This window comes from Strigops habroptila, chromosome Z (assembly GCF_004027225.2).
Source record: "Strigops habroptila isolate Jane chromosome Z, bStrHab1.2.pri, whole genome shotgun sequence".
NCBI classification, from domain to species: domain Eukaryota; kingdom Metazoa; phylum Chordata; class Aves; order Psittaciformes; family Psittacidae; genus Strigops; species Strigops habroptila.
The window spans coordinates 2928266-2955769 of NC_044302.2; the positions used below are offsets into that span (position 1 = coordinate 2928266).

The following is a 27504-nucleotide window of genomic DNA, read 5'->3' on the forward strand; positions in this document are numbered from 1 at the left end:
AACAGCAAAAAAGCAACAGCAACGACACCATTCCCAGGCCAATATCAGGTTTCCTTCCTCCCGGCGGAGCCTGGGCCTGCTCCAAGCTGCCTTCCCCTTCACTCCTGCTCCCAGCCCTGGTCAAACGGGGACAGGAAACCCGAGAGCAATGAGCACATCACCAGTATTTTCACCCAAGTCTCGTTTAGCTCATTGTCCTTTTGGAATCCTTCACCTCTGCTTCGCTCACGGCTGCTGGAGTGGCTGCTTGGGGATCAGAATCTGCCCCATGTTCATTTGGGCAGTTCTGCTTTTTGGCAGACGCACATGCACACATGTGTCATTGAGTAAAATTAATTGGCTCATTGCAATTAACGCAGTCGCAGGCTTCAACTGGGGTCAGCTGGATGCGTGTCAGTGAGTGCATGAATCCAACACTCATCCATCAAGATGCTGTGAGCTCCCCATCCATGGGCAAAGGACGGAGGGAGGCCACGTGCCTGCAGGTCTCATTCTGCTGCTGACAGTGATCCCCAGCGACACCAGTCTTGCTGAGCCCCAGCAGACAGACTGGTGGACCACTGCTTCCCCAGCAGAAGCTGGTCTCTGTGAGAGCAGTGACATCAATGCCTCCCCATACTGCTCTGGCTTAAAGGGTGCAATAGCCCCAGAGACCCATGTGCAGCCGTGTGCTGGCAGATGGTGAGAGCAGCATTTTACACCAGGGTGCAAATGGACCACGGGTGGCACAAAGAGCATCACGGCACTGGTCGACAGCCCCAGCACAGATGCTCTGAGGGCGACTGGTCCAGATGCTCTTGTCACCCCCTCCTGGGCTTCTCCCTGAGCGCAGGTGAGAGGGATGACCCCATGCCCATCCCTGCTGCGACAGGCCCCTCATCCACCAGAACCCGCCTCACACCATTCCAGGGAATCCCACCCATCCTGGTGGCACCCAGCGGCAGCAGTACCCGAGCCCTGAGAACAGAGATGCTCCTGTCCTGCCTGAACTAGTTACTGCAGGATCTGATAGGAGGAGACTGCTGCTAGATTTGGGGGCTTTTAAGCTGTCAACTTTCCTATAATTATTAGCAATGTTTTAAATAAGGTCTCTTCTGAAATTTGCTTCTGAAAGACAAGATTAATGAGCATTTCCTTTGGGGATTTATTGCACTATTAATTATTCTCTTCCAGAAATTTGGTTCAGAATATTATCAGCTTTTTTTTTTTTTTTCAATTAAAAATGATTATAATTTTCTCTGTATAAAAGAAAAGTGGATTTAAGAAAAATATATAATATCCCCCCTTCCCTGATTAAGTATAATAGTCAAGTGATGGAGATAAAAGTAGCCAGTGGCTCTGTGCAGACATGAACTTGGTGTCCCCTCCTGCAGCAGCTCGATCCCTGATGGGTCCAGCTCTGCGAATAACGTGATTGAGAGAGACTGACTTGCAATTTATGGAGATCTCCTGCAGAGGGAAGCAAAGGTGTCCGCAAGCAGCCGCGCTGCTCGGTGCCGGCTTCGGACCCGGGGTTCGGACAGGGGGAGGTTGGAGATGGAGAGACTCAGATGATGTTTGGCTGCAGTTCCAGGGCTGGAGGCCAGGAGATGTTCCGTGGGGATACTGATCCCAATGGGAGCGTGCAGTGCAGAAAAGGTGTTTTCTCAGCCTTTTTGCACCAGGAAAGCTGCTGGGTTTGCAGCAGGATCTGAGCAAGGAGAAGGGGCTCAGGTCCCTATAACCCATCCCGGGCCAGGCGCAGCGACTTGCTGGTTCACAGGCTGTTCGCCCTCCCCAGCAGACATTCCTCGTGTGCTTCCCAAATGCAAAACATTCAGAAAATGCTCTGAACACAAATGCTGGCCTGGTGGGGGCCGGATCTGATTACAGCAGGGCACAGGGGGGAGCAGCCCCACGCAGGGCTTTGCTGGAACACACCCTGCGGACAGCACAAGACCCCGACACCACCGCGTCCACTGTGAGGTTTGCTTTAACCCCACACCGCCCCTGCAACAGCCCCGCTGCTCGGCTTGGGTAGCAGAAAGCAAGATGTTGAGTTAAAGCCTTTGCTGGCTGGGAGATGCTCTGTACTAGGGACATCTCTCACTCTGACGAACAGATTTGGTTGGTCCCCAGTGGAGCTGTGGCTGGGGGTCCCCCAGCACACAGATCTCTGGACGTGATGGGATACTCTGGGCTTCATGGATGTGCTTTGGGTGCCACCTCCAGGCGCTTGTGCTGATGCTTTGGAAGGCTTCAAGCAGCAAGCTGGGATCACGTACCTGTGCCCAGATGCCTGAGTGAGAGGCACATCACAGAATGAGTGGAATCACAGGGCTGTACAGCCCAGCTGCTGCGAGCACAGTGTGCATTGCCCTCTCCCAGCACACATTGCCTCTACATACCCAAACATGCCACCCAGGACCTGCAGCTGCAATGCCATGGGTATCCCCCTCACCCAGCCCTGCGAGCTGACACCACTGGCCACATCCCTTCCATTGCTGCCTGAGAGCGGAGACCCTGCCAACCCCATCCAGAGAGGATTTTAATACCATGCCCTCAATTTACTGCCTATTTACTCCTTTCTGTAAGTGGTGTCCTCTGCTAGGGCACAGAAAAACTGACAGGGATCAGGTCCTTGCTGCCCAGCCCTTGGCGTGTGTCTGCTCCAGAGCAATTCCCTGTGGCTCAGCCAGGAGCATGCGTCAGCGCCTTGCAATCCTCCCCACGCCAAAGGGGAAGCAGATGGCTTGTGGGCCAGGAGAAGGGGAACTCTTGTGAGGAGGGAATTGCATCCCAGAGAGTAGGGAAAGCAGCTCAGCAATTTTGGAGTTTCTCCTTCTTTAAGCTCCCTCTTCCCTCTATGGGGCTAGAATGCACTCATGGGTACCACATCACCATAGGGAGATGCACCAAGGGCAGGTGGGAGCAGGAATGTCATGATTTTGGTAGAGAATGACCTGGTTTGGCTTCCTCCGGCTGGAGCCACTGCCTGAAGCCAAGGTTGCTATCCCCTTCAGCATCTTGCACCATGTTTCCCTGGGATTCATGGCTCTTAGGAAGCAGGAGGGACGTGCCACACAGAAAACCAGAGCACAGGGTCAGGGTGAAGGAAACCAGGCTCCAGCACCACCACAGCTCCGCACAGGATGGTCTCCAAGCTCTGCCATGTCTGAACTACAAAACACTCTGGCTGGCCCATGGTGGGATATCCATGGTGGGAACACTGCATTTCAGGCTCAGGACCCCAAAAATGAGCTTCCCTGGTGCAGCCCCCTCTGGCCCCGGCTGGCTGCAGACTCTGGCGCTGAGAGATGCTCTCTGTTCTCAACGGGAGCAGAAACACTCGGGGCCAAGAAAAACGCACGGAGCTATAAAAAGGCTGTTGAACAGAGGGACATTCATGGCTAACTTCAATCGGCTGCTTCGTAAAGATGCTGGTTGCAGGCGGGTGGGTTACACAGCCTGGGGAGCAGCGGCATGGCTGCCAGTAGTGGGCAGCACTGGGGTGGTGAGCAGCTTGGTCCTCCTCTGACAACGTGATGTGGAAAAGCATCAGCGATATAAAAGAGGGATGGATTTGTGCTCCCCGCTGGTGCATCCCTGGTTTGTGGGGTGAGGAGGAGCTGGACCAAAATCCATCCCTGTTTTCCATCATCAATACCAGGTCCGGTCCCCTCTGGCCCCTCTCCAGGAGGGTGACAGCAGCCCTTGGCTGCAGAGACCCTCCTGCACCATGAAACATCAAAGCTGCTTGGGTCAGGTTTGTTTGCAGGTGCCGAACATGAGCCCAGCACATGCCTGAAACTTCAAAGGGAGAGTAATGAAAAGCATTTTGCTGATGGGTTTCCAGGCAGACACAGCCCTTCCCACTGGTCCAGCTGCTGGGTGGCAGATGTGGGGACACATCCCTGGGCCCCAGCCACGGCAGGAGACAGCACAAGCCAGGCGATACCAAGGTGGAGAAAATCCACTGAGAGGAGAGTATCTGTGCTATTTGTTATGATATTTTCCTGTTGCTGGTGCTGCGTGAGATGGAAAAGCACTCTGTGTCCAAGCCCATCCCTGCTGTGCTAATCTGGGTACTGGTCCAGGGCAACATCCCTCCTTAGCATATGCTTCCAAGATGCAAAGCAAGCACTGGGAATTTCCCCTCTGCTTTGGGTTATGGTTTTCAGGCAGAGCAGGAAGGTTTTAAGATGTTGTCTCAGGAAGACCATGTCTGAGGAAAGGATGCTGCTGCTCTTCCCCTAGGGAAAACACAGAGGTAGCTGCTCTGGGGGCTGAATCCCAGCGGTGAGGTGATGCTACAAGCAAAAAGTGCTTGAAAAGCACAGAAATGAGAGGAGAGATCTGGGTATTGCCCTGGCCCTGGGGCAGGCAGCATCACTGGGCTCCATGCTTTCCCCTGCTTCTCATCCCTTTCCTCATCTGAAAGAGGAATGAAAAAGAACAAAACCTTCCCCCTGACCCTCTGGGACTCTGGCAAAAAAAAGGATATTTTTATATCCTGGCTGGAAAACCAAATTCTTCCAAACAGTGACAATTAATTATTATGTTTTAAATCTTGCTTCTGAAAATGGGTGAAACCAGCTCACTCGTGGTTTCTTTCCAGACCCCAGTGGTGGGCAGATGCGGGAAAGGAGTCAGGACATCACTCCCTGTCCGACAGGCCACACTCATCCCAGGATTATTTTTCCTCCCCTCAGAAAGCATCCCAGACAATACCTAATCCAATGGACACCAGAAACTATTTCCCTCAGCTATTTAGCAACAGCGGAACCAGTGTTAATGCAACATTACTAAACCCCGCATACTTTTACAGTGAATTCACAGAACAAGAGGGCTTTTTAACCTTCACCTGGAGATTTAATGCTGCAGGAGATACTTGCAGGGGTAAGACGGGCGGGATGGGGCTGTGGAGCAAATAGCTTTGTGCATCTCTCATCTGCCCCAACCCTTTCCCTCCGTTTTCCAGCAAAACGTTGCAACTAATAATTTTCACACATGGTGCAAGAGCAGCCGTAAAGTGGCTGCTTATTTCATTAGGAGCTGCCGGCTGCTATCGGGTTTAGGGAAAGGGGGTGTTGGAGAAGGGCTGCCCGCGCCCCGTGGGGTATTGCTTTACCCCGCTGCTTCCTGCCCAGGTGAACCCACACAAACCCGCCTGTGTGATGGAAAACATTTGGGAACACGTTTTCCAGCCGAAAACACAGGCTGCGATTCAGCTTCCCTCCCTGGCCTTCCAAGGCGTCCTCCTTTTAACACAGAAAGTGGCATTTATCTCAGGATTCCTCAAACCCGCAGTATAAAATGTATATTTTATGTATATATAAAAAATATATGTTTTTTATATATATATAAAACCCTATATATATAAAATTAAATATAGGTCTGGGCATCTTCTTGTGCCCCACTGGCTATTGCTGCCTGTCTCATCGGGGTAGGCAGTGCTGCCTGCAACACACCTGCCCCCCGGGGCTGTCCGTATCCCTTGGGATGCTCCCAAACCAAACCGCTCTGCACAAGCAACCCTACAATAACACACCAGCACCAGGATCAGCCAAAGGGAAACGGATTCATCGTCCCCAACCTGAAAAAATGCCAAGCTGGGGAGATGAAGACACAGTGAAAAGGCAACTCCCTCCTGCCTGTGTCTGCTCCCGGCACGTCCCAGCATCCTGACACCCAGCCTGCCTTCCTCTGAGCCACCCTTTAATCTTCTTTGCCACGTGTTTCTAAACTGAGAGTTACAATGATCGACCAGAGCAAGCCTTTGTTGTTTTGGGTTGGGTTTTTTTCCTAAAGCTGGTTTGCAAAAACACATTCTAAAGAGGAAACTGTGCTGCGGGACACGGTCAGCAAGCACGGCGGGGGCTGCAGGGGATGCGAGGGCTTTGCCCGTCCTGCCTCACCAGGGACAAGCCCAGGCAGGGCTCGGGGGTTACTGTTCCCTTTCATTTCATGCCAGGTTTCAGCCCAGGATTTATACGGTCAAATCCAAAATCCCTGGAAGGCAGGGCTTGGCGTGGTGGGAACACAGATGCTGCCTCTGCTCTGCTGCTGTAATTATGCCACCAAACTTAGAAAGCAGCGGAAGAGCCGTATGTAGCGCTACAATTAGGAGGCTGTTTAATTGCAGTGCAGTCTTGTATTGTTTTCCTCTCCCGGGCTCCGGTTGCCAACAACCAGCTGAGTGTCAGGAGCCACATTGCAAACCAAGGCATGCTGGCTCCCTGGCAATCCCTGCTCCTGCATCCTCTGAGCATCAGTGCTGGGGTAATGCCTGTGGCCAGGCAGCTCTGGGGACAGCAGGCACTCCAAAGTGACCCATCACATGGGGGTCAAGAGCAGTGGGTAGACTTGGACAGAGCATCCAGATGCAGAAGGAGCCACCCAAATATGCTTCTGCTTGATGCAAGAGTAACAGGCATCCTTCTCTTCTCTCTGGGACATCCCTTTTCCTGCCCAAGGCACGCTGGCTGGCCTCAGGAATAGCCAGGAATGATTTCTCCTTGTCAGCCCAGAGATTAAAATGGATGTATGCATGGGAACCAGCAGCACATGGAGACATGGGAGAGCACCTGATTTATATCGCGTTGCCCCTGCAAATGCTGCACATAAATCTGCTTTTCAAGGCAAAACGTGAATAAGAATCGTTCCGCTCAACTTCACTTTATATCCTCACTGTGTGATTCCTCCTCAGAGCGTTGAGCTGGACTTCCTATGGAAAAGCGACATGCACATGGCCAGTGGACTGGCTTTGCATCTGGGATTTCAGGCAGGAACGGTGCAACCACCAGCTCCATTATTGTATGTGAGAAAAAAGGGGCTCCAAGACAAAAACCATCTACTCCCAGTGTGACACAGGCAGGTGCACACTGGCTTGGGCAGAGCCAACTCTGGCCCTCTGTTCTTACCCCAGATGTTGCCACATCCCTGGGATTTAAGCTGGAGCAAAGCACTCGCTTGAGATGCTCCCATCCCTGAAGCTGCAAGAAGCCTCCGTGGATTTATCCAGCCATGGCACAAGACAAGGGATGTGCAAAGAGACCTGGAGCACATTCCTGGTGTCAGCAGCCTGGCTGGGGCTACTCTGATGGAGGTGGAAAACGGGAGCACCTCCTGCAGAATGGCTGTAGGTTGATGGCATTGCTGAAAGGAGTGATGATAACACTGAAATGTCAGGTTTAAAGCATTCTGAAAGTGGGAGCAGGTGTGGGGAGAAGAACTGGGGAAGCTTTGTGTTCCCACCAGGGCTGGGGTCTCCTCCAAGCCTCTCTCCCCAGCCGTTCAGGGACAAATCCCTTTAAAATGAACAGGCACAACGACTTAATTCTCACATTTCATCATTTTGATCCCAGAGGTATATATATGATGTTTAGCACTTGGCAAACAGGGCGGAGCATCCCCCTGTATCAAAGGCTGCGATGTTCAACGCTGTGAGTGCTCTGCTCCCCACGCTGCGGTGGTGGCAAGCGGCTTTGGACACATCTCCTGCCCCATGCAGGAAGGCAGCTCCGCTTATTTTCACAGCTGATGTCAGGTCTGGAGAGGCTGCCATGGAGCAGAGCCGGGAGGGAACACAACAGAGGGTCAGCCAGCAGCTGTGGCCATCACTACATGTGCCTGGGCTGGGACTGGAGCTGCGCTGATGGGGATGCTCCTGGATCTCAGCACAGCAGGATGCAGAGGAGGCTTTCCAGGGATGAGCTGCCGCTCCAAAGCCCTGCTGAGCTCTATGTGCTCAGGAGGAACAGCAGCATTGCTGGGTGATGTTCTAGCAAGATATCAACATGGAGAGAGACACTGATGTCTTGCAAAGCACTTCAAAAGCTGCCTGCAGGATTGCTCATTGGAAGGCACTGGGGAGCGTACAGAACAGCCAGACCCTGGTCTCGTCCCTGTGATATCCTCAGTCTTCCTTCCCCTGGGCTGTGCTGCATACACAGCCTGTGAGGGAGGTTACTCAGAGGTGGAGATGGAAAGCATGCCATGGGGAGCCTGAATAGTGCCATCATCTATGTGAACAGCCATGAAGGGAGACATGTCCCAGCAAAGCCCAGGGATGTGCAAGCAACAACCCCAGGCCCTGATGGCAGCAAGGATGCTCCTTGGGCTGAAAAACACTCCAGAGAAAGGCCAGATTGCCTCTTCTCTTCCTTCCTTTAATGATCTGCTCTCAATAAAGTCACAGGCAAAAGGAAATCTATATATAAGCAGCTCCTCTGGGTTTCCCTTCATTGCACCTCACTGTTGAATGCTTCCCAGAAGGCTGCAGAGAGCTCAGCTGAGCCCAACACACGCCTGTCCCCAGCAGCCAGCGTCACAGTGCAACTGCCATCGGCTTGTCCCCCTCTGCAAAAACAACAGGCAAAGAAAGAGCACTTTTGTTTCTTCCTCCTCTATTGACACAGCTGGGAGGGCTGGAGCTGGGGGAGGTTCCTCCTCCGGAGGGCCAAGAGCCTCCTCGCACTCGTTTTGTAGCTCCTGCGGTGCTGGAAGAGGCAAAGCTCCTTTGTCCACCTCACTCAGGCTTGATGGGTGCAGCCAAAGCATCCCTTGGTCCATGCTGGGGCCACCAAGTGAGGTGGCAAGAGGGAAAGATGTCACCCCAGATGCTCCTGTGAGTCTCCTCAGGGCTGGCAGCAATGGGAAGCATCATTCCAGGGATGACAGTGATGTGCAACCCCAAAGCTGTGCAAATCGAGTCCAGCCATACTGCCGATCACTCCCCATCCAAGGCAGGCATGCTCCTATAATCCTGTGAGGAATCCGGTTCAGTCTTTCCCACTGGTGCCCTTCAAACCAAACCTGGGGCCTTATCCAGCCAGTATTTAAGAGTATGAAGCACTCTGCTTCCCAGCCCGCCATGAGCATCACCTCCAAGAATCCATGTCCCGGGATTTTGCCATTGACTTCCATGAAGCTGGGGCTGAATCCAGCCGCTGGCCATCGCGTGATCGGTGGGTTTGTTCCTTTTTGCCTCCAGCCTCCGAGGCAAGAGGCAAATGCAAAGCATTCCTTTATCTCCCTGCCTTTACCGAACGACAGGCAAAGCAATAAAATGCATTTTTTTATAGAGCTGTAAATTTAATTTCCTCTTAAACCATTTGCTTCCACTTATAGCTCCATGGAAATCTTGTGCTGCTGGCAAAGCTACAGCATCCCTGTCCTGCCATCAATGTATAGAAGCAGAGGGCTGCAGTTTTTGGATGAGCTTAAAAGTTGGTGGAAGAGAAGATGGGGTGAGAGAAAAAAGGAAAATTCTTAGGGCATTAAGGGCCTATTTTCCATCTTCCTCATGAACCTTCCTCAAGGGAAGAGCTTGAGCTGCTTTACAGGGGCACAGTTAAAGCCGTCTCTGTCTGCAGGGCAAAAGTTCAGTCCGAAGCCAGGGGAGCTGGTTGTGAGGGAGAAAGAATAATGATTTTCTGGCCTGAAAATCCACATGAGGCTTTAGATTTGATGCTAAAAAGCAGTGGTGTGGGCTCACGTACGTGTCTAGCATCCTTACACCACCAGATCCAGCTTGGCTGCTCCTCCTGGGAGCTCCTTGCTACTGTCCTTAATGGAACTGATGAGCAAATGAATGGCTGCCTCTGGTGGCTGTGGCATGATGGCCATGGTGAGGGAAGCACAGTGGCCTTGGAAGTCTGGGACACCCGTCACTCACTCTGCTGTGGGTCTATCATGTCAGAGACCTGGATCCGGACCACTTATCTTCTCTGAAGCCCTCCAGCCTTTACACTGGAGGTGTTTGCAGTCTGTAGCAGCTGCTGTTCCAGGAAGGACTGGGACAGACGAATGCTGCTTGGTACTGTACAAGGATAGCTGGATCCACACACCTCACCCCGAGGCTGTGAGCATCCTTCATTGGCACCCGGAGCTGGCACCGAGCTGTGGGAATGCTCTAGGCACACGTTTTGTGTCTCCTGCCCAAAGAGGGTGGCTGTGTACTCATCTCCTACCTGGCATCAGAGGACTCTTCTGTGCTACTTGGACTCCTCATGAGCTCTGGATGTGTAGAGCTCCCCAGTGTGGCAAATCACAGAGGCTGGAGAGGCCATTCCCGATTGTCCTGGGCAGATCCTCCTGTGCTTGTGCTTGTCACATCGCCACTTGAAGGTGGCACGCTGCTTACTGGGATCTGGATCTGCAGGAGGAGGGAGCAACCCAGCTCAGAGGGGAATGACTGCAATAGGGATGCTGGAGATGAGCTCCAAGCCATCACTGCAAGGACATCATCCTGGGTTATCCAGTCCAAAGAACGGAGCTCTCTGAGAGAAGCTCTGATGAAGAAGCTTCCAGAAAGCCAGGCAGGGATTTTGGAAGAGCCCCCTGGCCCTGCTGGGAGGGAGATGCTGCTGTGGGGTTCACATGAGGCTCCCATCAGAGCTCTGTGGTGCTGCCCTGCTGAAGCCAGCACCCCTGAGGGGACAGCAAGGGCAAAGCAAGCACCCGTATGTGCTGCTGTCCCTCCTACCTGCAGTCTGGCCTCCTCATTGCGAGCGCTGCCAGGCCCTGCCAGGATGCTCTGGCTGCCAAAACCTGTGTGCTGAGGGATGCAGGCCACTTCCTCCCTGCCTTACAGCCCATTGATCTTTGAGCTCTATTTTTATCCTGCTTTTCTTAATTGAGCGATGAGGAACAAGGACAAAAAGGCTCAAGGCGGATCCACGGGGGCTCGCAGTGTCTCTGCTGCTGCCTGTGCCTGTCCTCATGTCCAAGTCCTGCTCTCCAGCAATGCTTGCAGGCTCTCTGGCCATGCTTTGGGGTACCTGCCTGCAGCCCAACACCCAGTGCCCTCCTCACCCCACACTGGGAAAAGAGCTGCTTGCAAATACATGCAAACACCCTCAAATCCCTCCTCCTTGCTCTCTGAACCTGCATCATTTCAGCTATATATTCTGAATATGTATAATATATTCATATATATAATACATTCAGCTATATATATAATATATAATATTCAGGCTGTTCTGGGGGACAGAAACCCCCCTCCTGCCCTGTGCCTGTGCAGCACCCAAGCACAACATGCCCTGGACCAACAAAAAATTAAAGTGTGCAAACAAGCAACAACAATTTATTATTAAGTTATATTATTAAGTTTTATACACTTTAAGCCCACCTTAAGGCATGGCAGAAATCAAGCTTGATTCATCCCCATGTCTCGGTTTGTGTCTGTGTGACCCACAGCTCATGGATGCTGCTCGTTCGTGACATGGGACTCATTTGCAAACTGAACCAAGCCTGTCCACATCCCCATTAATTCAGTACCAGTGAGCAGAGCCTTCAGGGCTGGTCCCATACCAGAGTCATTTGCTGTTGCTGCTTTGGGAAAGCTTTGTGCTGCCACTTCTAGCCGGATCCATGGCACCCCTGAAACAAGGCATGAGGATGTTTTTTTGGGGTGAAGTCTGGGGCAGGCAGATATGGAAGCAAAGCAGAATGGAGTTTTACAATGACCCAAATGGGTGCAACCCTAAAAACATCATCCCAATGTCCACGTCAAGTGGCTCCTCTGGAATCAGGACATGACCTGTTTCCATTGCCCCAGGTCACAGCAACAAGTCCAGATGTTCGAAACAGCAGCAGAACACCCAAATCTTACCCAAATCACAGTCCTGGGCTCCTTGAAGCATTGAATCTCCTGGAGCAGGCTGCGATCTTGTCTCTTCTGCAAGCTCCCAGCCTGGGGTGTGCGTGGTCCCAGCTGAGCCATTGGACATCCCTCAGTGGCCACAGTCCTCGGGTCTGAAGTTGGGGTGATCCATACCAAAGCTGCACCCTGTGACGAAGGTTTAAAACCCCCAGAAGTTTCAAGCACGGCATGAAGCCAGCTTCAAAGAGCTGCAGCTTCCAACTTGATAACATCAGGAGTCTGGATCAAAGGCTGCGTCCTAGGAAGTCCAGCAAGGGAAGGGAAAATAAAATAGCTTCCTCTAGAGTGTTCCTCACTGCTGAAAATCAGCTGCTGCTTCAGGAAAATCAGACCATCGTGTTAAAATCAGAGGATGCTGAAGTGTGCTTCACTAATGGCTCTACAGGGTTTGAAGGTGATTTGCTAGAAGTGGGGAGAGGTGGCAGCAAGTCTCCGGTGCTGTTGCACCTCATCCAGCTCTGCCCCATGTGGGGATGTGGCTCCTGGTTTCTCCCACTCCAAAGGGGATGGGAGCGAATGGGAAGGCCGGAAGAACAGCCTGGATGGAGCAGGCAGCTGGGGACAGAGGGGCACTCAGCATGCATGGGGACCAGCGACCCAGCATGGGATGTCCCTGGCAGGGTTCGGGTTTGGAAGCATCCCTTGCTCCCAGGGTCTCCCAGCAGCTGGAGGTAGATGTTCCTCTTTTTAAGGCTCCTTCCCAGCTTCCATGTCAGCTACAGGCACGTCTGTGGGCTTTGCAATCCTCCTGCTTTTAAGTGTTCCCAGTTGGCTGGTCCCTGCTGGGTTTGATATCAGTGCTCTGGTATGCTGGCGCTGGGAGCTGGACTTAGCTGGAAGCCACCCCAGAGAACAGCCTCATCTCATCCTCCAGCTCTGATGACAAGGTGAGAGTGAGCAAACCTCATCCAGGCTGGGAATTCCTTGATAGGGCATGGCATAAGGACGGGCTCTCCAGGCTGGGAGATGCCCAAAAGCGACCGCCACGTGCGGATGGAGAACAAGCTGTCACCCCAGGATGTCCTCATCCCTGCTTGCCCTGTGGGACAATGCAGCACACAGGGAACTCTGTCCATGAGTCCTCCGAAAGCACTTGGTCCCATGTGGCTGCTGCGGGAAAGAGGCAAGACACTGCCTCCTCTGCAGCTCTCATGTGGCCAGCCTGGCATTTCCTAATGCATTTATAGGTCAGTGATGGTGTCTGCCCATTGGGAATATCAAAGTCCCAAGAAACAGCAGCAAAATGGCCGTATGCAATAAAAAGCCAAAGTGGACGAACACAAGAACAAGCCATGGGTGGCACTGGTGTCCTGGGGTGAGCCCAGGCAGAGGTTTTCCCCCTGGCTCTGCCAATGCCAGAGCTGAGGGTCAGGGTAGAAGCAGACAGCCCGTTTCACAAGGCGGGCTCTGGTCACACCACCTTGGAACAATCCAATTTCACACCCACAGACCCTGCAAAAGCCCATGGGTGCCCCAGGGTGGGTGCTGCCTGAGCCCTGCACTACACTGATGGGCTCTTCATTGGCTAGTTGCAGCAGACCCCCCAGCACCAGCACCACTGGGCAACTCCAAAGCTGTTTGAGATGCTCAAACCCTATGCCACCCAACAAGAGCACAGAGAAAGGATATTGGGCACAAACTGGGGGCCACAAAAGCATATGCGTATGCACATACCAATCATTGCTGAAATCCCTCCTGCAAAACCACCCTTTCCTCTGCCTTGATGTTCTGGGTGCATTTGCCAGATCACCATCCCATGTGCAGGCAGGAGCAGAAGCAGAGCCTGGACCTGGGCGGGTTGGAGCTCCTCCTGCCCCTAATTTCACATCCCACAGCATGCAGGGACAGCAGATCCTTTCTCTGCCCTCCTCCTCTGCAATGATTAGTGCCTTTCAGGAACGGCTGGGGTTTGTTTTCGGCGAGCCAGCCCCAGATGAATAGCTCTGGGCAGAAGCGAGCAGACAGCATCTCCTGTATTCCACCCTTCATATGAAAACCAGATGCCACGAGTAGGGTTACAAATCAAAGCTGACAGGGGGACGAGAGGTTTACTTAGGAACTGAGAGAGGGCACGAAACCTTTGAAAAGGGGGCTACCGTGCAACCCCAAATTGAACCAACCCTCCCTCCACCCCACTGAGCCTGAAAAATGCCAATAATCATCCTTTTCCACGTTACTCGTGCTTTCTGTCAGCTTTTCTACAAATGGTAACCAGGTAAGGGGTTGTCACATGGGGAGCCTGTTATTTTTGTTAGTTTTAACTCATTGCTGTGTGCATTTATACAGCTGGTTTGGGACGGCGCGGGGCACGGACGAGCCTGGAAGTAAAGCTGTGCTGAAAGAGAGAGGCGGCGGCAGCATCCTGATGGATACCACGCTCTAACAGACTGTCAGCTTGCAGAGGGGGAGCTGATGAAACAGCCGGGCTAATGTTTAGTGACAGCCGCGATTTACTAATCCATCTGAGAAATAAATAGGAGCCGTGTGGAATAGAAGCAGAGCTCAAGCCCGGCCCTTGCTGGGGCATTCACAGTGAAACAGAACGTCAGGTCTTATAAATGATCTCTTCATGTAAGTCCCCGATGAGGCCAGGGAGGAAGCGGGGGGCGGCTGCCCGGGGAAGCTGCAGAGTCAGGAGGCTGGTCCTGGATGCTACTGAGGCCATGGACGGGTGGGACCGGGGCTGGGAGGAGCGATAGGGAGATGGTGTCCATCCTGCCCAGGCAGAGGGACCTACCATCGGGGTGTGCAAATCACACATCTGCAGCATCCATCAGGATGTGCATCTCCAACATCTGCAGCACACATCGGGATGTGCATCTCCCACATCTGCAGCATGCACCAGGATGTGCATCTCCCATATTTGTAGCACACGTTGGGGTATGCATCTCCCACATCTGCAGCATGCACCAGGATGTGCATCTCCCACATCTGTAGTATGCACTGAGATGTGCGTCTCCCACATCTGCAGCATGCATCAGGGTGTGCAGCTCCTGTTTAACCCCAGAGCTGCAGAGAGCAAGTCTCAGCTTAGACCTGTCACAGGCAAACAGACCTTGATTTCCAACATTCTTGGCCTTCAGGGTGTATCCAGCCACACTGAGAAGCCATCCTGGCGACAATGCAGGGATGCATTGAAATACTCTGCACATTCCAAGCACTCACATTGGTGGTGCCACCATCTCATGGCTGCTCATGCAAACTGTGGTGGCTTTTGGTGCTGCAAGTTATCCAAGCTCACTCCTCCTGTGAGCCAGGGCCGCCGACAGCGACACCCTGACAGCTGTGGGAGGGATGTTACGCTGAAAAATCCATTGGGATGCAGACCGGATCCGGGCCGTGCAAAGCCCTGTAACCATCCCAAGGACCTCGCCGTGAACCCAGCATTGTGAAACTCTCCCTGGCCGACATTCCCATCCGGGGAGCTCTGTCTGTCTGGCTTGTGCGTCTCCCAGGAAGGATTCCTCTCTACTGGAAAAAGAGATTCTTTTTCAGAGCAACCTGCCTCCGACAGCCCTCACTGCTGTCACAGCCCAGGAAGCATCGCAGCTCGGGTAGTTGAAAGGATTGCAGCAAGCAGTTGGCAGCGAAGATTGCTCGGACTGTGGAAGTGCTTTGGGATGAAAAGCATGTGATAAATTAAGATTACTACTCTTCCCTCTGATCAGCCAGTCACTGGCTTCCAGCACGGTGCTGGCCAGAAAAGCTTCACCGAGGGATTCTGGCCTCGCCCCGAGAGTTTGCGGTTGAATGAAAGCAGATATTTTACACCAGCGTCCAGAGGCTGCTCCAGGCTCTCGAAGTGACACAGAATTCACCACAGCTTTCGTAATCTCTTCCAAAATTAATTATCCCCGCTTCTCAAAACCTTCCCGCTTGGATTGCTCAGCCTGCAGCTTTGGCGGCGGTGCCGCTGTGTGTGTGATGGGAGAGCCTCCGCCGCCACGTACCTTCCCTCCAGGCAGGCATTTTGAATGGGATTCTCACATACTTTGCACTAAATCTGAACTTCAATCATGTCCCGAAGCTCTCAGCAGCATCATGCTCTAATGCAGTGGGAACACCATGACAAGCCCCAGGCTCATTGCTCCGGTTCACATGCAACTCGGGTGCTTTCCTGTAGGAGGTTTGGTTTGGGTTACTGCTGTGCCAACCAGCATAGCGTCTGCAGGCATCCAGATTAGAAGGAATAACCTTGAAGAGTGAAAAGCAGCAAGGCGAAGGAAGGGATTGCTCCAAGGATGCTCTGGGAAACACCACCTTGCTTGCAATTCTTTGCGTGCAATTGCCTGGGTTGTAATTCCTTGCTTCCAGCTCCTTGCTTGCAATTCCTTCTGTGGGATTCCTTGCTTGTAGTTGTCTCGGTGGTAATTCCTTGCTTGCAATTGCTTTGCTTGTAATCCTTTGCTTGCAATTCCTTGCTTGCAATTGCCTTGGTTGTAATTCCTTGCTTGCAGTTGAGGTGGAGGAATGAAGAGTCTGACAGGAAAGGGACTTTGGACTTCCATCTGGACTTCCATCGGGGTGAAAGCAGTGCCCCTTTTGCTGTGGTGGGCAGGTACCTGGCACCGCTCCCTGGCATGCAGCATCCTTTCTGGAGCAGTGTGGAACGTGAGGTTGGGATGGCAGCTCACCTACTCTCACCCTGAGCAGGTTTCAAGGCAACAACAAGCCAGTGCTTGACCCAGGCACTCGCAGTGACAGCTAAAGCAGGTTGCCATTAAAACCTTCACCTCTTTGGGAGGAGATTCTCCAGCCGCGGTGTGTGCAGGTGAAACAGGGCTTGGATTAGTACAAATAACACAGCAGATGCAAAACATGGTGACAGGCTCTGCCAGGCCATGCTGGGTGGCTGCCTCTTTTTATGCCCATGTCCCCATATGCATTCATCATGTGCTGAGCTGATGGAGAAGCAATAGACCTGCCAGGCATCATACCTGCACACACCGTGCTGCCGTGTGACCATGATAAATGGCAATGAAAAGCTTCCCCATCCCAGAGGGAGATGAGGCCATTCATGTTGAATAGGATTTTATATGAACCAAAATACTGATCTTAGTGGAAATGCTACTGGGAAGCATGCCACCTGCTGCACTGCTACAGCTGGGGAGGGGGGAAGAATATTATGGAGAAAGGGCTAATTACCCCAAAATACAGGCGTGAGCTGCTGGAGCTATTCAGTAATCAGTATCAGCTGAGAGGATGGACAGAAAAAATCCCAAATTTTCCATTTCAAGGGCAGTGCTCCACCACTAAGTTAATATTATCAATTTCCAAGAGGATGCCAATGGGATGGATGAAATGGAGACCCTGCACACACAGAGACCACTGATGCCACGCTGGTAATGCCCCAGGCCATGCTGCCTATCTCACCCTGCTCCATGCAGGGACCATCCTGCTCCCCAGGACCATGGCTCCGTCCAAGGACAGGCATCACAGGATTGCACCACCAAGGATGGGCTCCATAGCACATCCTGCAGACACAGCAGCACGGTGCTGGGCAGTTTTGCTGAGGGGACATGGGAATCCTCCCTGTCACCATCTCCCTCCCGCGCCTCTGAACGCCGGCCAAGGAAAACACCATTGTGTTGGGAGCAGACAAGGAGTCGGTGCCAGCGGTATCCGAACAGCCGGCTCATTGTGTCCCTCCGGCTGCCGGCTTAGCTCGGGGTTAGGTCAGCCTAAGTGTGCAGCTTTTCACTTCAAGCCTTCATCAATGTATAGAGGAAATGAGAAACATTACACGGTAGGGCTGGTTTACATGGAAGGCAAGCGCAGAGAAGGAAAATAATCCTTCTTCCATGACACGATGCTCCGGCAGTGAGTGATGGCCCAGAACAGGAGCAGGGCTGCTGCAAAACATGGGGATCAGCAGGATGGGAGTGATGCCATGGCTGCAGCCAGTCCAGCTCCTTCCAGCCCATCCCCTCCATCCGGCACGCTGTTCCCCACGTTGCTGGGATGCACAGGCAGGATTTGGGGGTGCTCTCACCCCAGTGTGCTTCTTCCCTTCCCCTTTATTAATCCACTTGCTAAAGAACAGGCACCTCAGACTGTGTCCTCTGAGGGGCTTTTCCAGCTTTGGAGCAGTGGAAAAGAACATCTGAAGCACAGGCTGGGACACTGGGGCTGTGGCATATGAGGGTAAAAGGAATGGTTCTCAATGGGGTCCCCTTTCAGTTTCATCTCATTTCAACCTGAAATAAGGCTAGTTTAGTTGAGCTGTTCTGGGCTGTGTGAACTCCCTGAAACATCCTCCAGCAGCTTTGGAAGCTCTGCCAGCCCAATCTGCCTCTTGGGCATTTCCTGCAGGTTTTTACGCGGTCTTGTAGAGAGATAAGAGCCAGTGCATCCTCAGCACCCTCATGTCTCTCTCATGTCAGGTTAGACACTAGGCTTTTAGTGAAACTCACAGTCTGAAGCATTCATCTCTCCCTGCTTCCACTCTTGGAGCAGTGTGGGCTTTCCAGCATCTGCCCGAATCCCTGCTCTGCATGGCAGCAGCTTGTCCTTGAACCTGGCCAGCCTCATTCATGCAAACAATTCCCAGCTCTGCTCACTCTGCTCCATTCAGCATCCTTTTCCCATGACCCCCAGCAGCTAGGACAGCCCTAGTCCTTCCGCATGGACACCAGCTCCGGCTTATCCCATTCCCCCCATTCCTATAGTCCTGGCGAGGTCAGGTGTAGGCACAGGGAGCCAGTGTTTTCGCATGCATATGCAGCACCATGCATGCCACCATCAGGCTGTCAATAAGCAGCATTGCTCTCCCCAGTCCAAGAACTTCCCGGGGCCTTGTTTTAGTTTCAGCAAAGATAAAACGTCAACATTTTTAAGCACAGAGGGCCGGCCGGCTAGCCTGACCTGTCAACATCTAGAATGGAAAACACGCTCGTCAAGTGCTTGGGACGAGGTTCTAATTACTCCCCACATACCAGCCTGCATAAATACAGCGGAGCAGTCCAAGAAAAGCACACTTCCGAGACGAAGAGCTTTTCCCGGAGTTACATGCAGTCTCCTTTGCCCTGGGAGCTGGGTTTCATCTCTAGAAGGTAGCAATTTTATTCTGCTGGGATTGCAGGGCTTTATGGACGAGCCCCAGCCCAGGCAGCATTTTATCCATGGAGGAAAGGAGCAGCACCTTCTGCAGTGATGAGAACAGTGATGCTGTGGACACAGCTCAAGGTAGAAGTATCTGAATGGTGCTGGCAGGGTCCTGTGGTCCTGGGGACATAGGCAATATCAATCCCAAAGCACTGGAGGATGCTGTGGGATGCTGACATCCCACCAGATCTCATCCTCCCTGGCTTTGCTTCTGGGAAAGTTGAATGGGTCTAAGATCTAATGCCTTGTTTCACAGCACAGGTCAAACGCCCTCATCTTCATCAACAGCTTCCAGGCTCCCACATGCCCATCAGGCATTGCAGGTGAATTGATGCTACTCCAGCAAATGCGTGAAGCAAATCCTCATCTCCCAGCCCCAAATCCTGGCTTCTCAGTGATGCGGTTTCTGCTTCCTCGCAGAAAGAAACCTCCTCCTTAAAACTTCTACCTTGACTTCGGACAACCTGCCCACCCTGGGCTGGCTCCAGGCTCCTTGGAGGCATCCCTGCATAAATCCCTGGCAGCAGCAGTCCCATGGGACCGGCCCTTTCTGAAACAGTGCCAAGGGAGGTCAGGACAGTGATGAGGATGCTCTGAGCCAGGGCACATCAGTGCTGCTGGGTGGATTTGTGTGTATCTCAGTTAATCGCCGTGAGAACTGGGCTCTCTGTGCCACAGATCTCCTCTTTCCCACTCTGTGGATTATGAGTTCTGTATAAAAAGGAAGAAAATAAACTTAGTCGATGCTTAGAAAAATGTCCAGGGGAGTAAACTCCTTATTTTAGAGTAAAAAGACTCCCAACCACAGTTGGCCCAGCCATCAGCTCTGAGGATGCTCGACCACGAGCAGGACTGAGGTTGGGCTGAAGGGCCCTCGGAAGCCAGAAGAGTCCCAGCAGAGACTGGGACAAAGTTGGAGGACACTTGGATCTGAACCAGTGCTGCCTCAGTTTCTCCTCCAGCCTTTTCCCTGCATGGCTATTTCAGTTATAGCTTCCCAGATGATAAATCACAGCCTCCCAAATGGGTCTTCATGAGGATAGCAGCTCAGATGGGCACTTCCATGCTATTCCCAAACACCCTCTAAGGGCTTTTCTTGGCAGCTTCAGCTTTGCCATCTCCCATAAAGAAAGCCAAGGAGAAGGAAAGCAGAGCTGGAGCTTCATGCAACACATGGACCCTCTCTAGGAGCAGCAGTCACAGGCAGAGGCACTGGCTGGGCTGTTTGAAGCCCCACGTGGGGGACCTGCCCTCTGCAATCCATTTAGCACTTGGCACCGCTCAGAGGGCTATTTTTAAAAGGTATTCAACTGTCCCAGAAACCCAACTTTGAAGTGTGGTTCAAGGCTTTGTTGTTGTGCAAAGAAAGGGCTTTTTTTACGTTTGTAATTAAATGCAAACACAAGAGAGCTATTGGAGCAGAGCCAGCCAACGCAGGTCAGCTCCGCTCCATCCATCAGGGCTGGATGTTGTCCTGCTCCGGTTTCACAGCATGCCCGATGGACCGCTGGCCTTCTCTCCGCTCTGTAAAGCACTGTGATTTGCCGTCAATTAGAAGAATTTGTTTCCTGGCCACTGATAAGTACCAGAAGAGCACAGGGTTCCTTCCCATCCTCTGCAGCCTGGCGCTGGTGTGGGAAGATCATTCCCTCAGCCTAAGTGGGGTGGGCAGGGGACTTGGTTAAAGCCAGTGCCAGCGGTGGAAGGGGACGTTGCTCTGAACCGCCCCTGCATCCTCTCCATGTGCATCCATGCTTCCAGCCTGCTTCCTCTTTCTCCAAAGAGCCCAGGTTTTCAGGGTCCATGCTTTCAGACACCTTCTGCATCTGCCAGGGGTAGGTGGTGCCCAATCCAGGGAACCCTTAGAGGCAACACCAGCCAGCCAGTGCCAAATGAACCCGTCATCATTGCCCAAACACCTCCAGGCTGGTGGGAGACATCTACAGGAGCACTTTGCATCTCTTTGCTGTGTGGTTTCGGATGTGGTAGGCAGAGATACAAAGCTGCTTTAGCTTATTATCCTCCTTGCAGTGCTAACGAGTGCCTCCAAGTCTGCAGCCAGCCCTTCATCTAGCGGACTGCAGCAGCATGGTCCAGCTAAGAGGAAACATCAGTGCACAAAGGCAGGGGTCCCCTTGCACTTCCCTCCCAGGGAGGTATTTTGGAGGTGTTGCTGAGCGGGAAGCCCCGGGCCAGCACCCGGTGTTATTGCAGCCTGGTTTTAACCTGGGCTGGGGCAGGAGGGTGCTAATTAAACATGACAGCTTGACAGGAAGGGGCGTGAAATAATTCCTGCCACCCCGTTTGTCCGGGCGGCCACAGGGAGGGGGCAGGCAGTTCCCCTTAATTAAAAAGCAGCAGATCTAACCCAAAATAGACCAGGCTGTTTTTAAGGGGACACCGATGGTCGCCTGCGGCTGCATTTTTCACATGCCTTCAGAAGGAGATCTCTATCGATGCACGGGGAGGATGAGCTGGTTTGGGTCCTGCAGTTTACTGTGCGCTGCACGCGGGGACATGACCATGCCCAGCTCTTTTCTATGGGCTCCAGCATCACATCCCATGCACTGGGCAGAACAGGGGGATAACAAAGGGATGGAAAAGACCTTGCTGGTGGGCAAAGCCAAAGAGGAGAAGGAGTCGGTGCCAAAGGGACTTCAGAGCACTGCCTTGCAGGCAGTGATGTCTGGCGCAGGGGAAACTGAGCTTGCAAGGAGGCCAAAATGCAGAGCAAATACCTGCTGGCTGCCCTGCCAGCACCAGCCACTCGTATGCCACGCTCTCAGCCCCGGTCCCTGCCAGCCAGATCTGCCAGGTCAGGAACAGGTAACCATTAAATGCAGTTAAAACCAAAGATTAAAATAAAACAGATGAAAAACCAAAAGAAAACACAAGGGACAGCACAAACACTGGTTCTTCCCTGCAGGATTTCATTCCTACATTTGTAGGACCCCAGAGGAAGGAGGGATGTGTGTCCTCGCAGAACAAAGTGCACACTCCTGCATCCCACTGTGCAGTGGAGAGGGATAATGTCAGTGACCCTGCAAGCATGGGAATGGTGAGGAAGATCAGACCTCAGACCACTTCATCTGTCCTCATGTCTCTGAGAGGATCTCATTGTGAAGGACATTGGACATTGCTTCTTCCAGCTCCTCCAGGATGCGTAGAGCCTATAACAGAGGTGGCACAGGGATTCCCAGTGTCACGAGGGATGCTGCTAAACAGCTTGTGGACCATTGCTCTTTGCCGGGCTCTGGTGTGGGTGTTAAGGCTTTAAAACAAGCAGCACCTCAGCAGTGACTGCTGTAGGGGCTCCAGACAGCCAGCACTTGGGATTCGTAGGGGACCAGGCAAATTCCAAATGATTCCCTGGTGTCTCCTGAGGTGCATGGCCACGATGTGGTTTCCTCCGCGCAGCTCACAGCGCATCAATCTTCACTTTGTTTGCTATTACAGAAAGGCAAGGGCAGGCTCAGACTTCCTGGGAAGCCACATCCACGCGAGTGGGTGTTAAGTGACAAGGAACACCATCGCCTTCCCATCCATGAGTCATCCAGCTTCCCTTCTCCGGCCCTCTGCTCCTTAGCAGGAGGGAGAGGAGCGTCCCTTCCCGTACTGGAGCAGGAATTTAAACTGGGAAATCCTTTCACTTGATCCCAAGTGGACGAAGGAGAAATTGAGACTTGGTCCTTGCAAGTTATTCCTTGGAAGCCTGACTCTGATTTCACTTACACATGTGTAAGTGAGACCTAACACCACCGGGTCTGATGCTGTTGTTCCCTGTATGTCAGCAGATCTGGGTTGAGAAATTAAAAGCTGGATTGCAGCCTGAGGTGAGCTTCTGCAAAACGAATGCCCAGCAATCTGGCGCAGATACCTTCAGAGGTTGATTCCCAGCTACATTAAGGCCCCTTTATGCTCTTCCAGCCATGTAAAGAGGTCTCTGAGTGTAAATTAAATTTAAGTTACCTTTGCTTCCTTTTTAAGGCCCCTTTATACTTCCAAGCAGGGGTAAAGGAGCCTTAGTGTGACTGTGAGGCAGGCAGGCTGCAGGGAGGTGAGAGCCCCTCCTGTGCTGCTGGCACTTTACAGCGGTGCTGGTGCAGCATGTGATGGGGCAAAGGCATTGCAGGAGCCACATCGAGACATCCCACTTCCATGCATAACCAAGGCCTCTTTTCCAAGGACTGGACAGACTGGGACATGAATTTTAAACTCCCAGAAGAGTTTTCCCCATACAGGTGAAGGTATTTCCCCACATACCCTCTCTGACTTACAACACAGGTAGCTGTTCTGCTGGAGAGCATTTTCCCTGCACCAGCCTGGTCAGGATGCCTCTCTCCAAAGCTGTTGGCTGCTGGTGGTATGCAGCCGGGTCTTGTATTTATCCCAAAATACGACTGTATTTTTATAGTGCCAAAAGCAATTCCAGCCATTCCTGCTTGTACAAGGTTTGCTGACCGCATGAGCAGTGCAGTAAGGTACCAGATGGGACAGGACTGGTGTGATGTGCCGTGGTGCCGGCACCTCACCACAAGCTATCTGAATCCTCAGCCTCTCCTCCTGGGCACAAGGACCACTGATACACCCTGACCTCCTGCACACCCCCAAAAGCTGCTGTTTGACCACAGTCCCTGTGAGTCACCCGCTAACAACTATGACAAGTACACTCAACTCATCCCAAGGTCCATCCATCCCCACAGCATCTCTCCATCAGCGCACCTTGCGCAGACGAATCCCCAGCCCAGTGAGGTCCCAACTAGAGGAATCACCTCTCCCAAGTGCTCGGCTGTCAAAACCCTCCCTCCGTATGGGGTTGCTTGTTCGATTTGCAGAGCCAGGCCCAGCTTCCCAAAGCCACTCAGCTCCGAAGGAGTTAACGGAGCAGAGCTCCACTCTGATTCCTCCACCTAACCCTCCCAAGTCCCCGTATAACCAGACTTGGCACTTGGAGAAAGCTCCACAAATCCAGAGGCTAAAACGTGCTGCCTTCCGTTCGTCAAGAGAAGGCAAGTCCCAGCTAATTGAGGAAACAGAGACTTCCCCAGCCCCCTTCCAGACTCCTTATTTATTTAGGGCCTTTTCCCCTCTTTTCCCTCTTTCCTTTTTTGTTCTTCTCAGGGCCAACATTGGGAAAAGAAAGTGCAAATCAATTTGCTGTTGCACAGCTGAAGTTTATGATCAATTGATGATGCTCCCCAGCATCATCCCTGTCACAGTACGGGTGGGTGCAGACACGCTGCTACCCCCGTGTCCCATCGGGAGCCCCCCTTCCCATTCCTTTACTCCCCACGGAGAGAGAAAGGGAACAGCATCAGGAAGGCAAAGGGAAACGGTAGCAGATGACTTCTGCTCCCCTAAATCTCATCTTTTCTCCCTAAATCTCAGGTTTTTCCCCTCTCTCACTGCTGCTGACGGTTTCCCGAGTGTACAGTAGGGTTATTTTTTTTAACTCCCTCTGACTACTGCACACAATTCAAAGGAAATCTGGGAAACCAAATTCTCAGCTCTCCAAAGCAGCAAATGGAAAGTCACTTAAAGGGACTCTGCCTTAAAGCGGCAGCAGCGCATTTCTTCAGCGGCGAAGCAAAGGGGTTAACCCCCCAGCGTCCCCCCCCAAATAAACCAATCTCACCACGACCGGTCTCATCCCTGTGGGCTCGGGCTCCCCCGGTACTCGTTGGCGACCCCGGTCCCCACAGACGTCCCCGTGTCCCCCCCCTCCCAGAGGGGATGCGCTCCCGGTGGATGCACATCCCGGGAATGGGAGGGTAAGGGGGGGGAAACAAACGAGTGGGGTGAGGCCAGCCCCCCGCCATGTCCCCGCGTGTCCACATCCCAAAAGACGGGGGGGCTCCCAGGAGACAGCGAGCCCCGGCAGAAGGGTTAAAGGGGATGGGGGGGAATAAGGAGGAAAGGAAGGACCGACATCAAAGGCAAGTTCTCTGCTCAGCAGATGAGCAGATCTATCCTCACTTCATATTTTCTGCAGCTGAAGCCGGGGTGGGGAGCTGGGGGGGGACACGGATTAACTCCTTCTTCTCTACCCCGCCGGGGTAGAGGCGACACTTTGCCAGGGAAAGAAGTGGGATCATCGCAGCCGGTGACAGGAGAAAAGCAGAGCCCGGAGCCCCGGGGGAGAGGGGGGGGGGTTCACAGGGAGCAGCCCCGTGCAATACCGCTGCGACCCCGGAGGCAGCTTTACCCTGGGAGTGGGAAAGGGAGTAGCAGTGATTTCTCTTTGAAAGTACCGTTCCGACACAAATAGCCCAAATACTTTGCCATAGCGAAAGAGCATCATTTTTTAACTCTGACAAACCTCGTTGAGTCATTGAATGAGCGAGAAAAGGGAAAGGGGGGAGAAAAGTTGTGTTAAAGGGACTTTGCAGAGCGAAGACGCAGGAGCCGTCAGCAAGTCGGATTGCTGAGGCCACCAAACCCTAGGAAATCACTGGAGGTATGAAACCCCCAACACTGACATGTGGCAAACAGCACATTCTCCTTCCTCCCCACCCTTCTACCCCAAATCCTTCAACTCAACATAAAATCCTATTTAGATGACATCAGGGAGTGAGCCTTAAATGACAAAAGGGTGTTTACTCACCTCATCATAAGCGAGCCGGAGGGGAAGGCTGCATTCTCCGCGCCGAGGGCTGAGAAATTCAAAAGCCGGGGAATTAAGAGCTGCCGTCTGGCCCCGTGCAGTTCCTCCGTAATCTGTGTATAAAAAGAGAAGTCTTCATTACTGACCACAGGCACGGAGCTGCGCTGCTCACGCCCCCTCCGCGCCGCACCAGCCAGTAGCACACAGAAGTTGGGTTACGGGAGAAGGAGACAAGCTGAGCGGAGACTATAATGATTTATTTGCACCGCTGGGGGGGGGTGGGGGGTGGGGGGGGTAAGAAATAAATGTGGGATAGAAAGGGCTAAAGAATAATAAAAAAGGCCTCGTTCCAAATATGACACAAGGGGAAAAATGAGTTTTGTAGTTGCAGAAGGGTGACAGACGTGGGGATGTGCCAAGTCCCTAAGGACAAAACCACCACACACCTCTTTAATCAGCTCTTTAGCCAAAGCCTTAATTAAAAAAGCTCCTACAAAATATCAGATAATGGATTGCATTTTCAGGCCTCTCTGGAAAACCAGCTCATATGGCAATGTTTCTCAACTCCTGCCAGAGCAGGGAAAGCTGCCAGTTTTAGGTTACGATATCAAAGGCACACATCCTCCGCACCATCAGCCCTCTCCCAGTTACACCAGAGTAAATCCAGAGCCACCTCGTTGCCTTCGAGGCAGCCGGGGCTGATTTGCAGCTAAGCAGGATCAGGCCCTGCCCTTGCAAACTGGTGCCTGCAGCACCACTGATGGAAGGAGAATTTGGCCTCTTTTTTCCCCAAACCTGTGATCAGGTCTGCTCATGTATCCTCAAAGAGGAAAAAAAAAAAACCCCAAGCATCATGCTCCCAGTTTGTGAGGATAAAAGGCCGAGAGGATTATCTGCTTTGCTCTCCTCTGACAGCAGTGGGTGTAATACTTGAAACCCTGCTCCGAGGTCAATCCCACTTTCTGTAGCATGAGACTGATTGACATCTTTCACGTTGCGACGATTATTCCTGGAGCAACGTGAGCACAGAGAATGAGTCGTCATCTAATCTCGGCAATCAAGTGGAATTGCAATAAAACCCCTGGACTGGAGGCCATCCAAGCAGCTCTTCCAGAGCACGTGCTTATTTACAGCAACGACTGCAAGCTCCCTTTGGAAAGTCAATCTAGCTTTTGCAGACTGCAATAGTGCGGCTACCCCAACTTCTGACATTGCTTGCAGGAAAGCTTGTGCCATTTTGAGTTACTCATATTTAGCATCTTTTTTTCTCTCTCTCTTTTTTTCCAGCCCCAGAAGCAAGCAAACATTTCCTGGCATCACCGGGATATGGCTGTGCCCTGTGCCACTGTTTCACGTGGCATGGACAACCTCCCACTCATGGTTTTGATCTCATGACATCCAATGCCCTATGGAAACATGATATATAATGATAATACACACCAGTTTGGACTAAAAGGCCTCCAACCCAGGCCCCCATGGGTGAACCGGTCCAGGCTGATGTGCTGCTCAGAGGTCCCCCTTTGCACCCAGCATCCTGGCTCTCCCCATCACCCTCCCAGCACTGGTAAGGCTTCAGCAGGAGCTTGGCTTTTGCTTTTGAACTGAATAATAAACTTAGGCTTGCTGCAAGGTTTAGGATCAAAAGAGAAGTTTACAAGAGGTTGGGTTTCCAGTGTTATGGGTGACTCTTATACTTGTGAAACTTCTTTCTGAATCGCAGAGTGGTTTGGGTGGTGGAGGGAGGGATCTTAAAATTCATCCAGTTCCAACCCCCTGCCACGGGCAGGGACACCTTCCACTAGAGCAGGTTGCTCCAAGCCCCTGTGTCCAACCTGGCCTTGAACACTGCCAGGGATGGGGCAGCCACAGCTTCTCTGGGAAAAGTCTGTGCCAGCGCCTCAGCACCCTCACAGGGAAGAGCTTCTGCCCCAGAGCTCATCTCAATCTCCCCTCTGGCAGGTTAAAGCCATTCCCCTTGGCCTGTCCCTACAGGCCCTTGCCCAAAGCCCCTCTCCAGGTTTCCTGGAGCCCCTTTAGGCACTGGAGCTGCTCTAAGGTCTCCCCTTCAGGAGCCTTCTCTTCTCCAGGCTGCCCCAGCCCAGCTCTCTCAGCCAGGCTTCAGAGCAGAGCTGCTCCAGCCCTCGCAGCA

At 52.6% G+C, this 27504-nt stretch overlaps 1 protein-coding gene across 1 annotated transcript in view; it reads right to left on the reverse strand.

Annotated features, from left to right (window-relative positions):
- Positions 1-27504, reverse strand: part of ZNF469 (zinc finger protein 469) — a gene marked incomplete at its 3' end in the record, with an annotated part of 62327 nt that overhangs the window by 18199 nt on the left and 16624 nt on the right. The window contains exon 2 of the mRNA XM_030512476.1: positions 25356-25468. The remainder of the gene's footprint in view (positions 1-25355; positions 25469-27504) is intronic.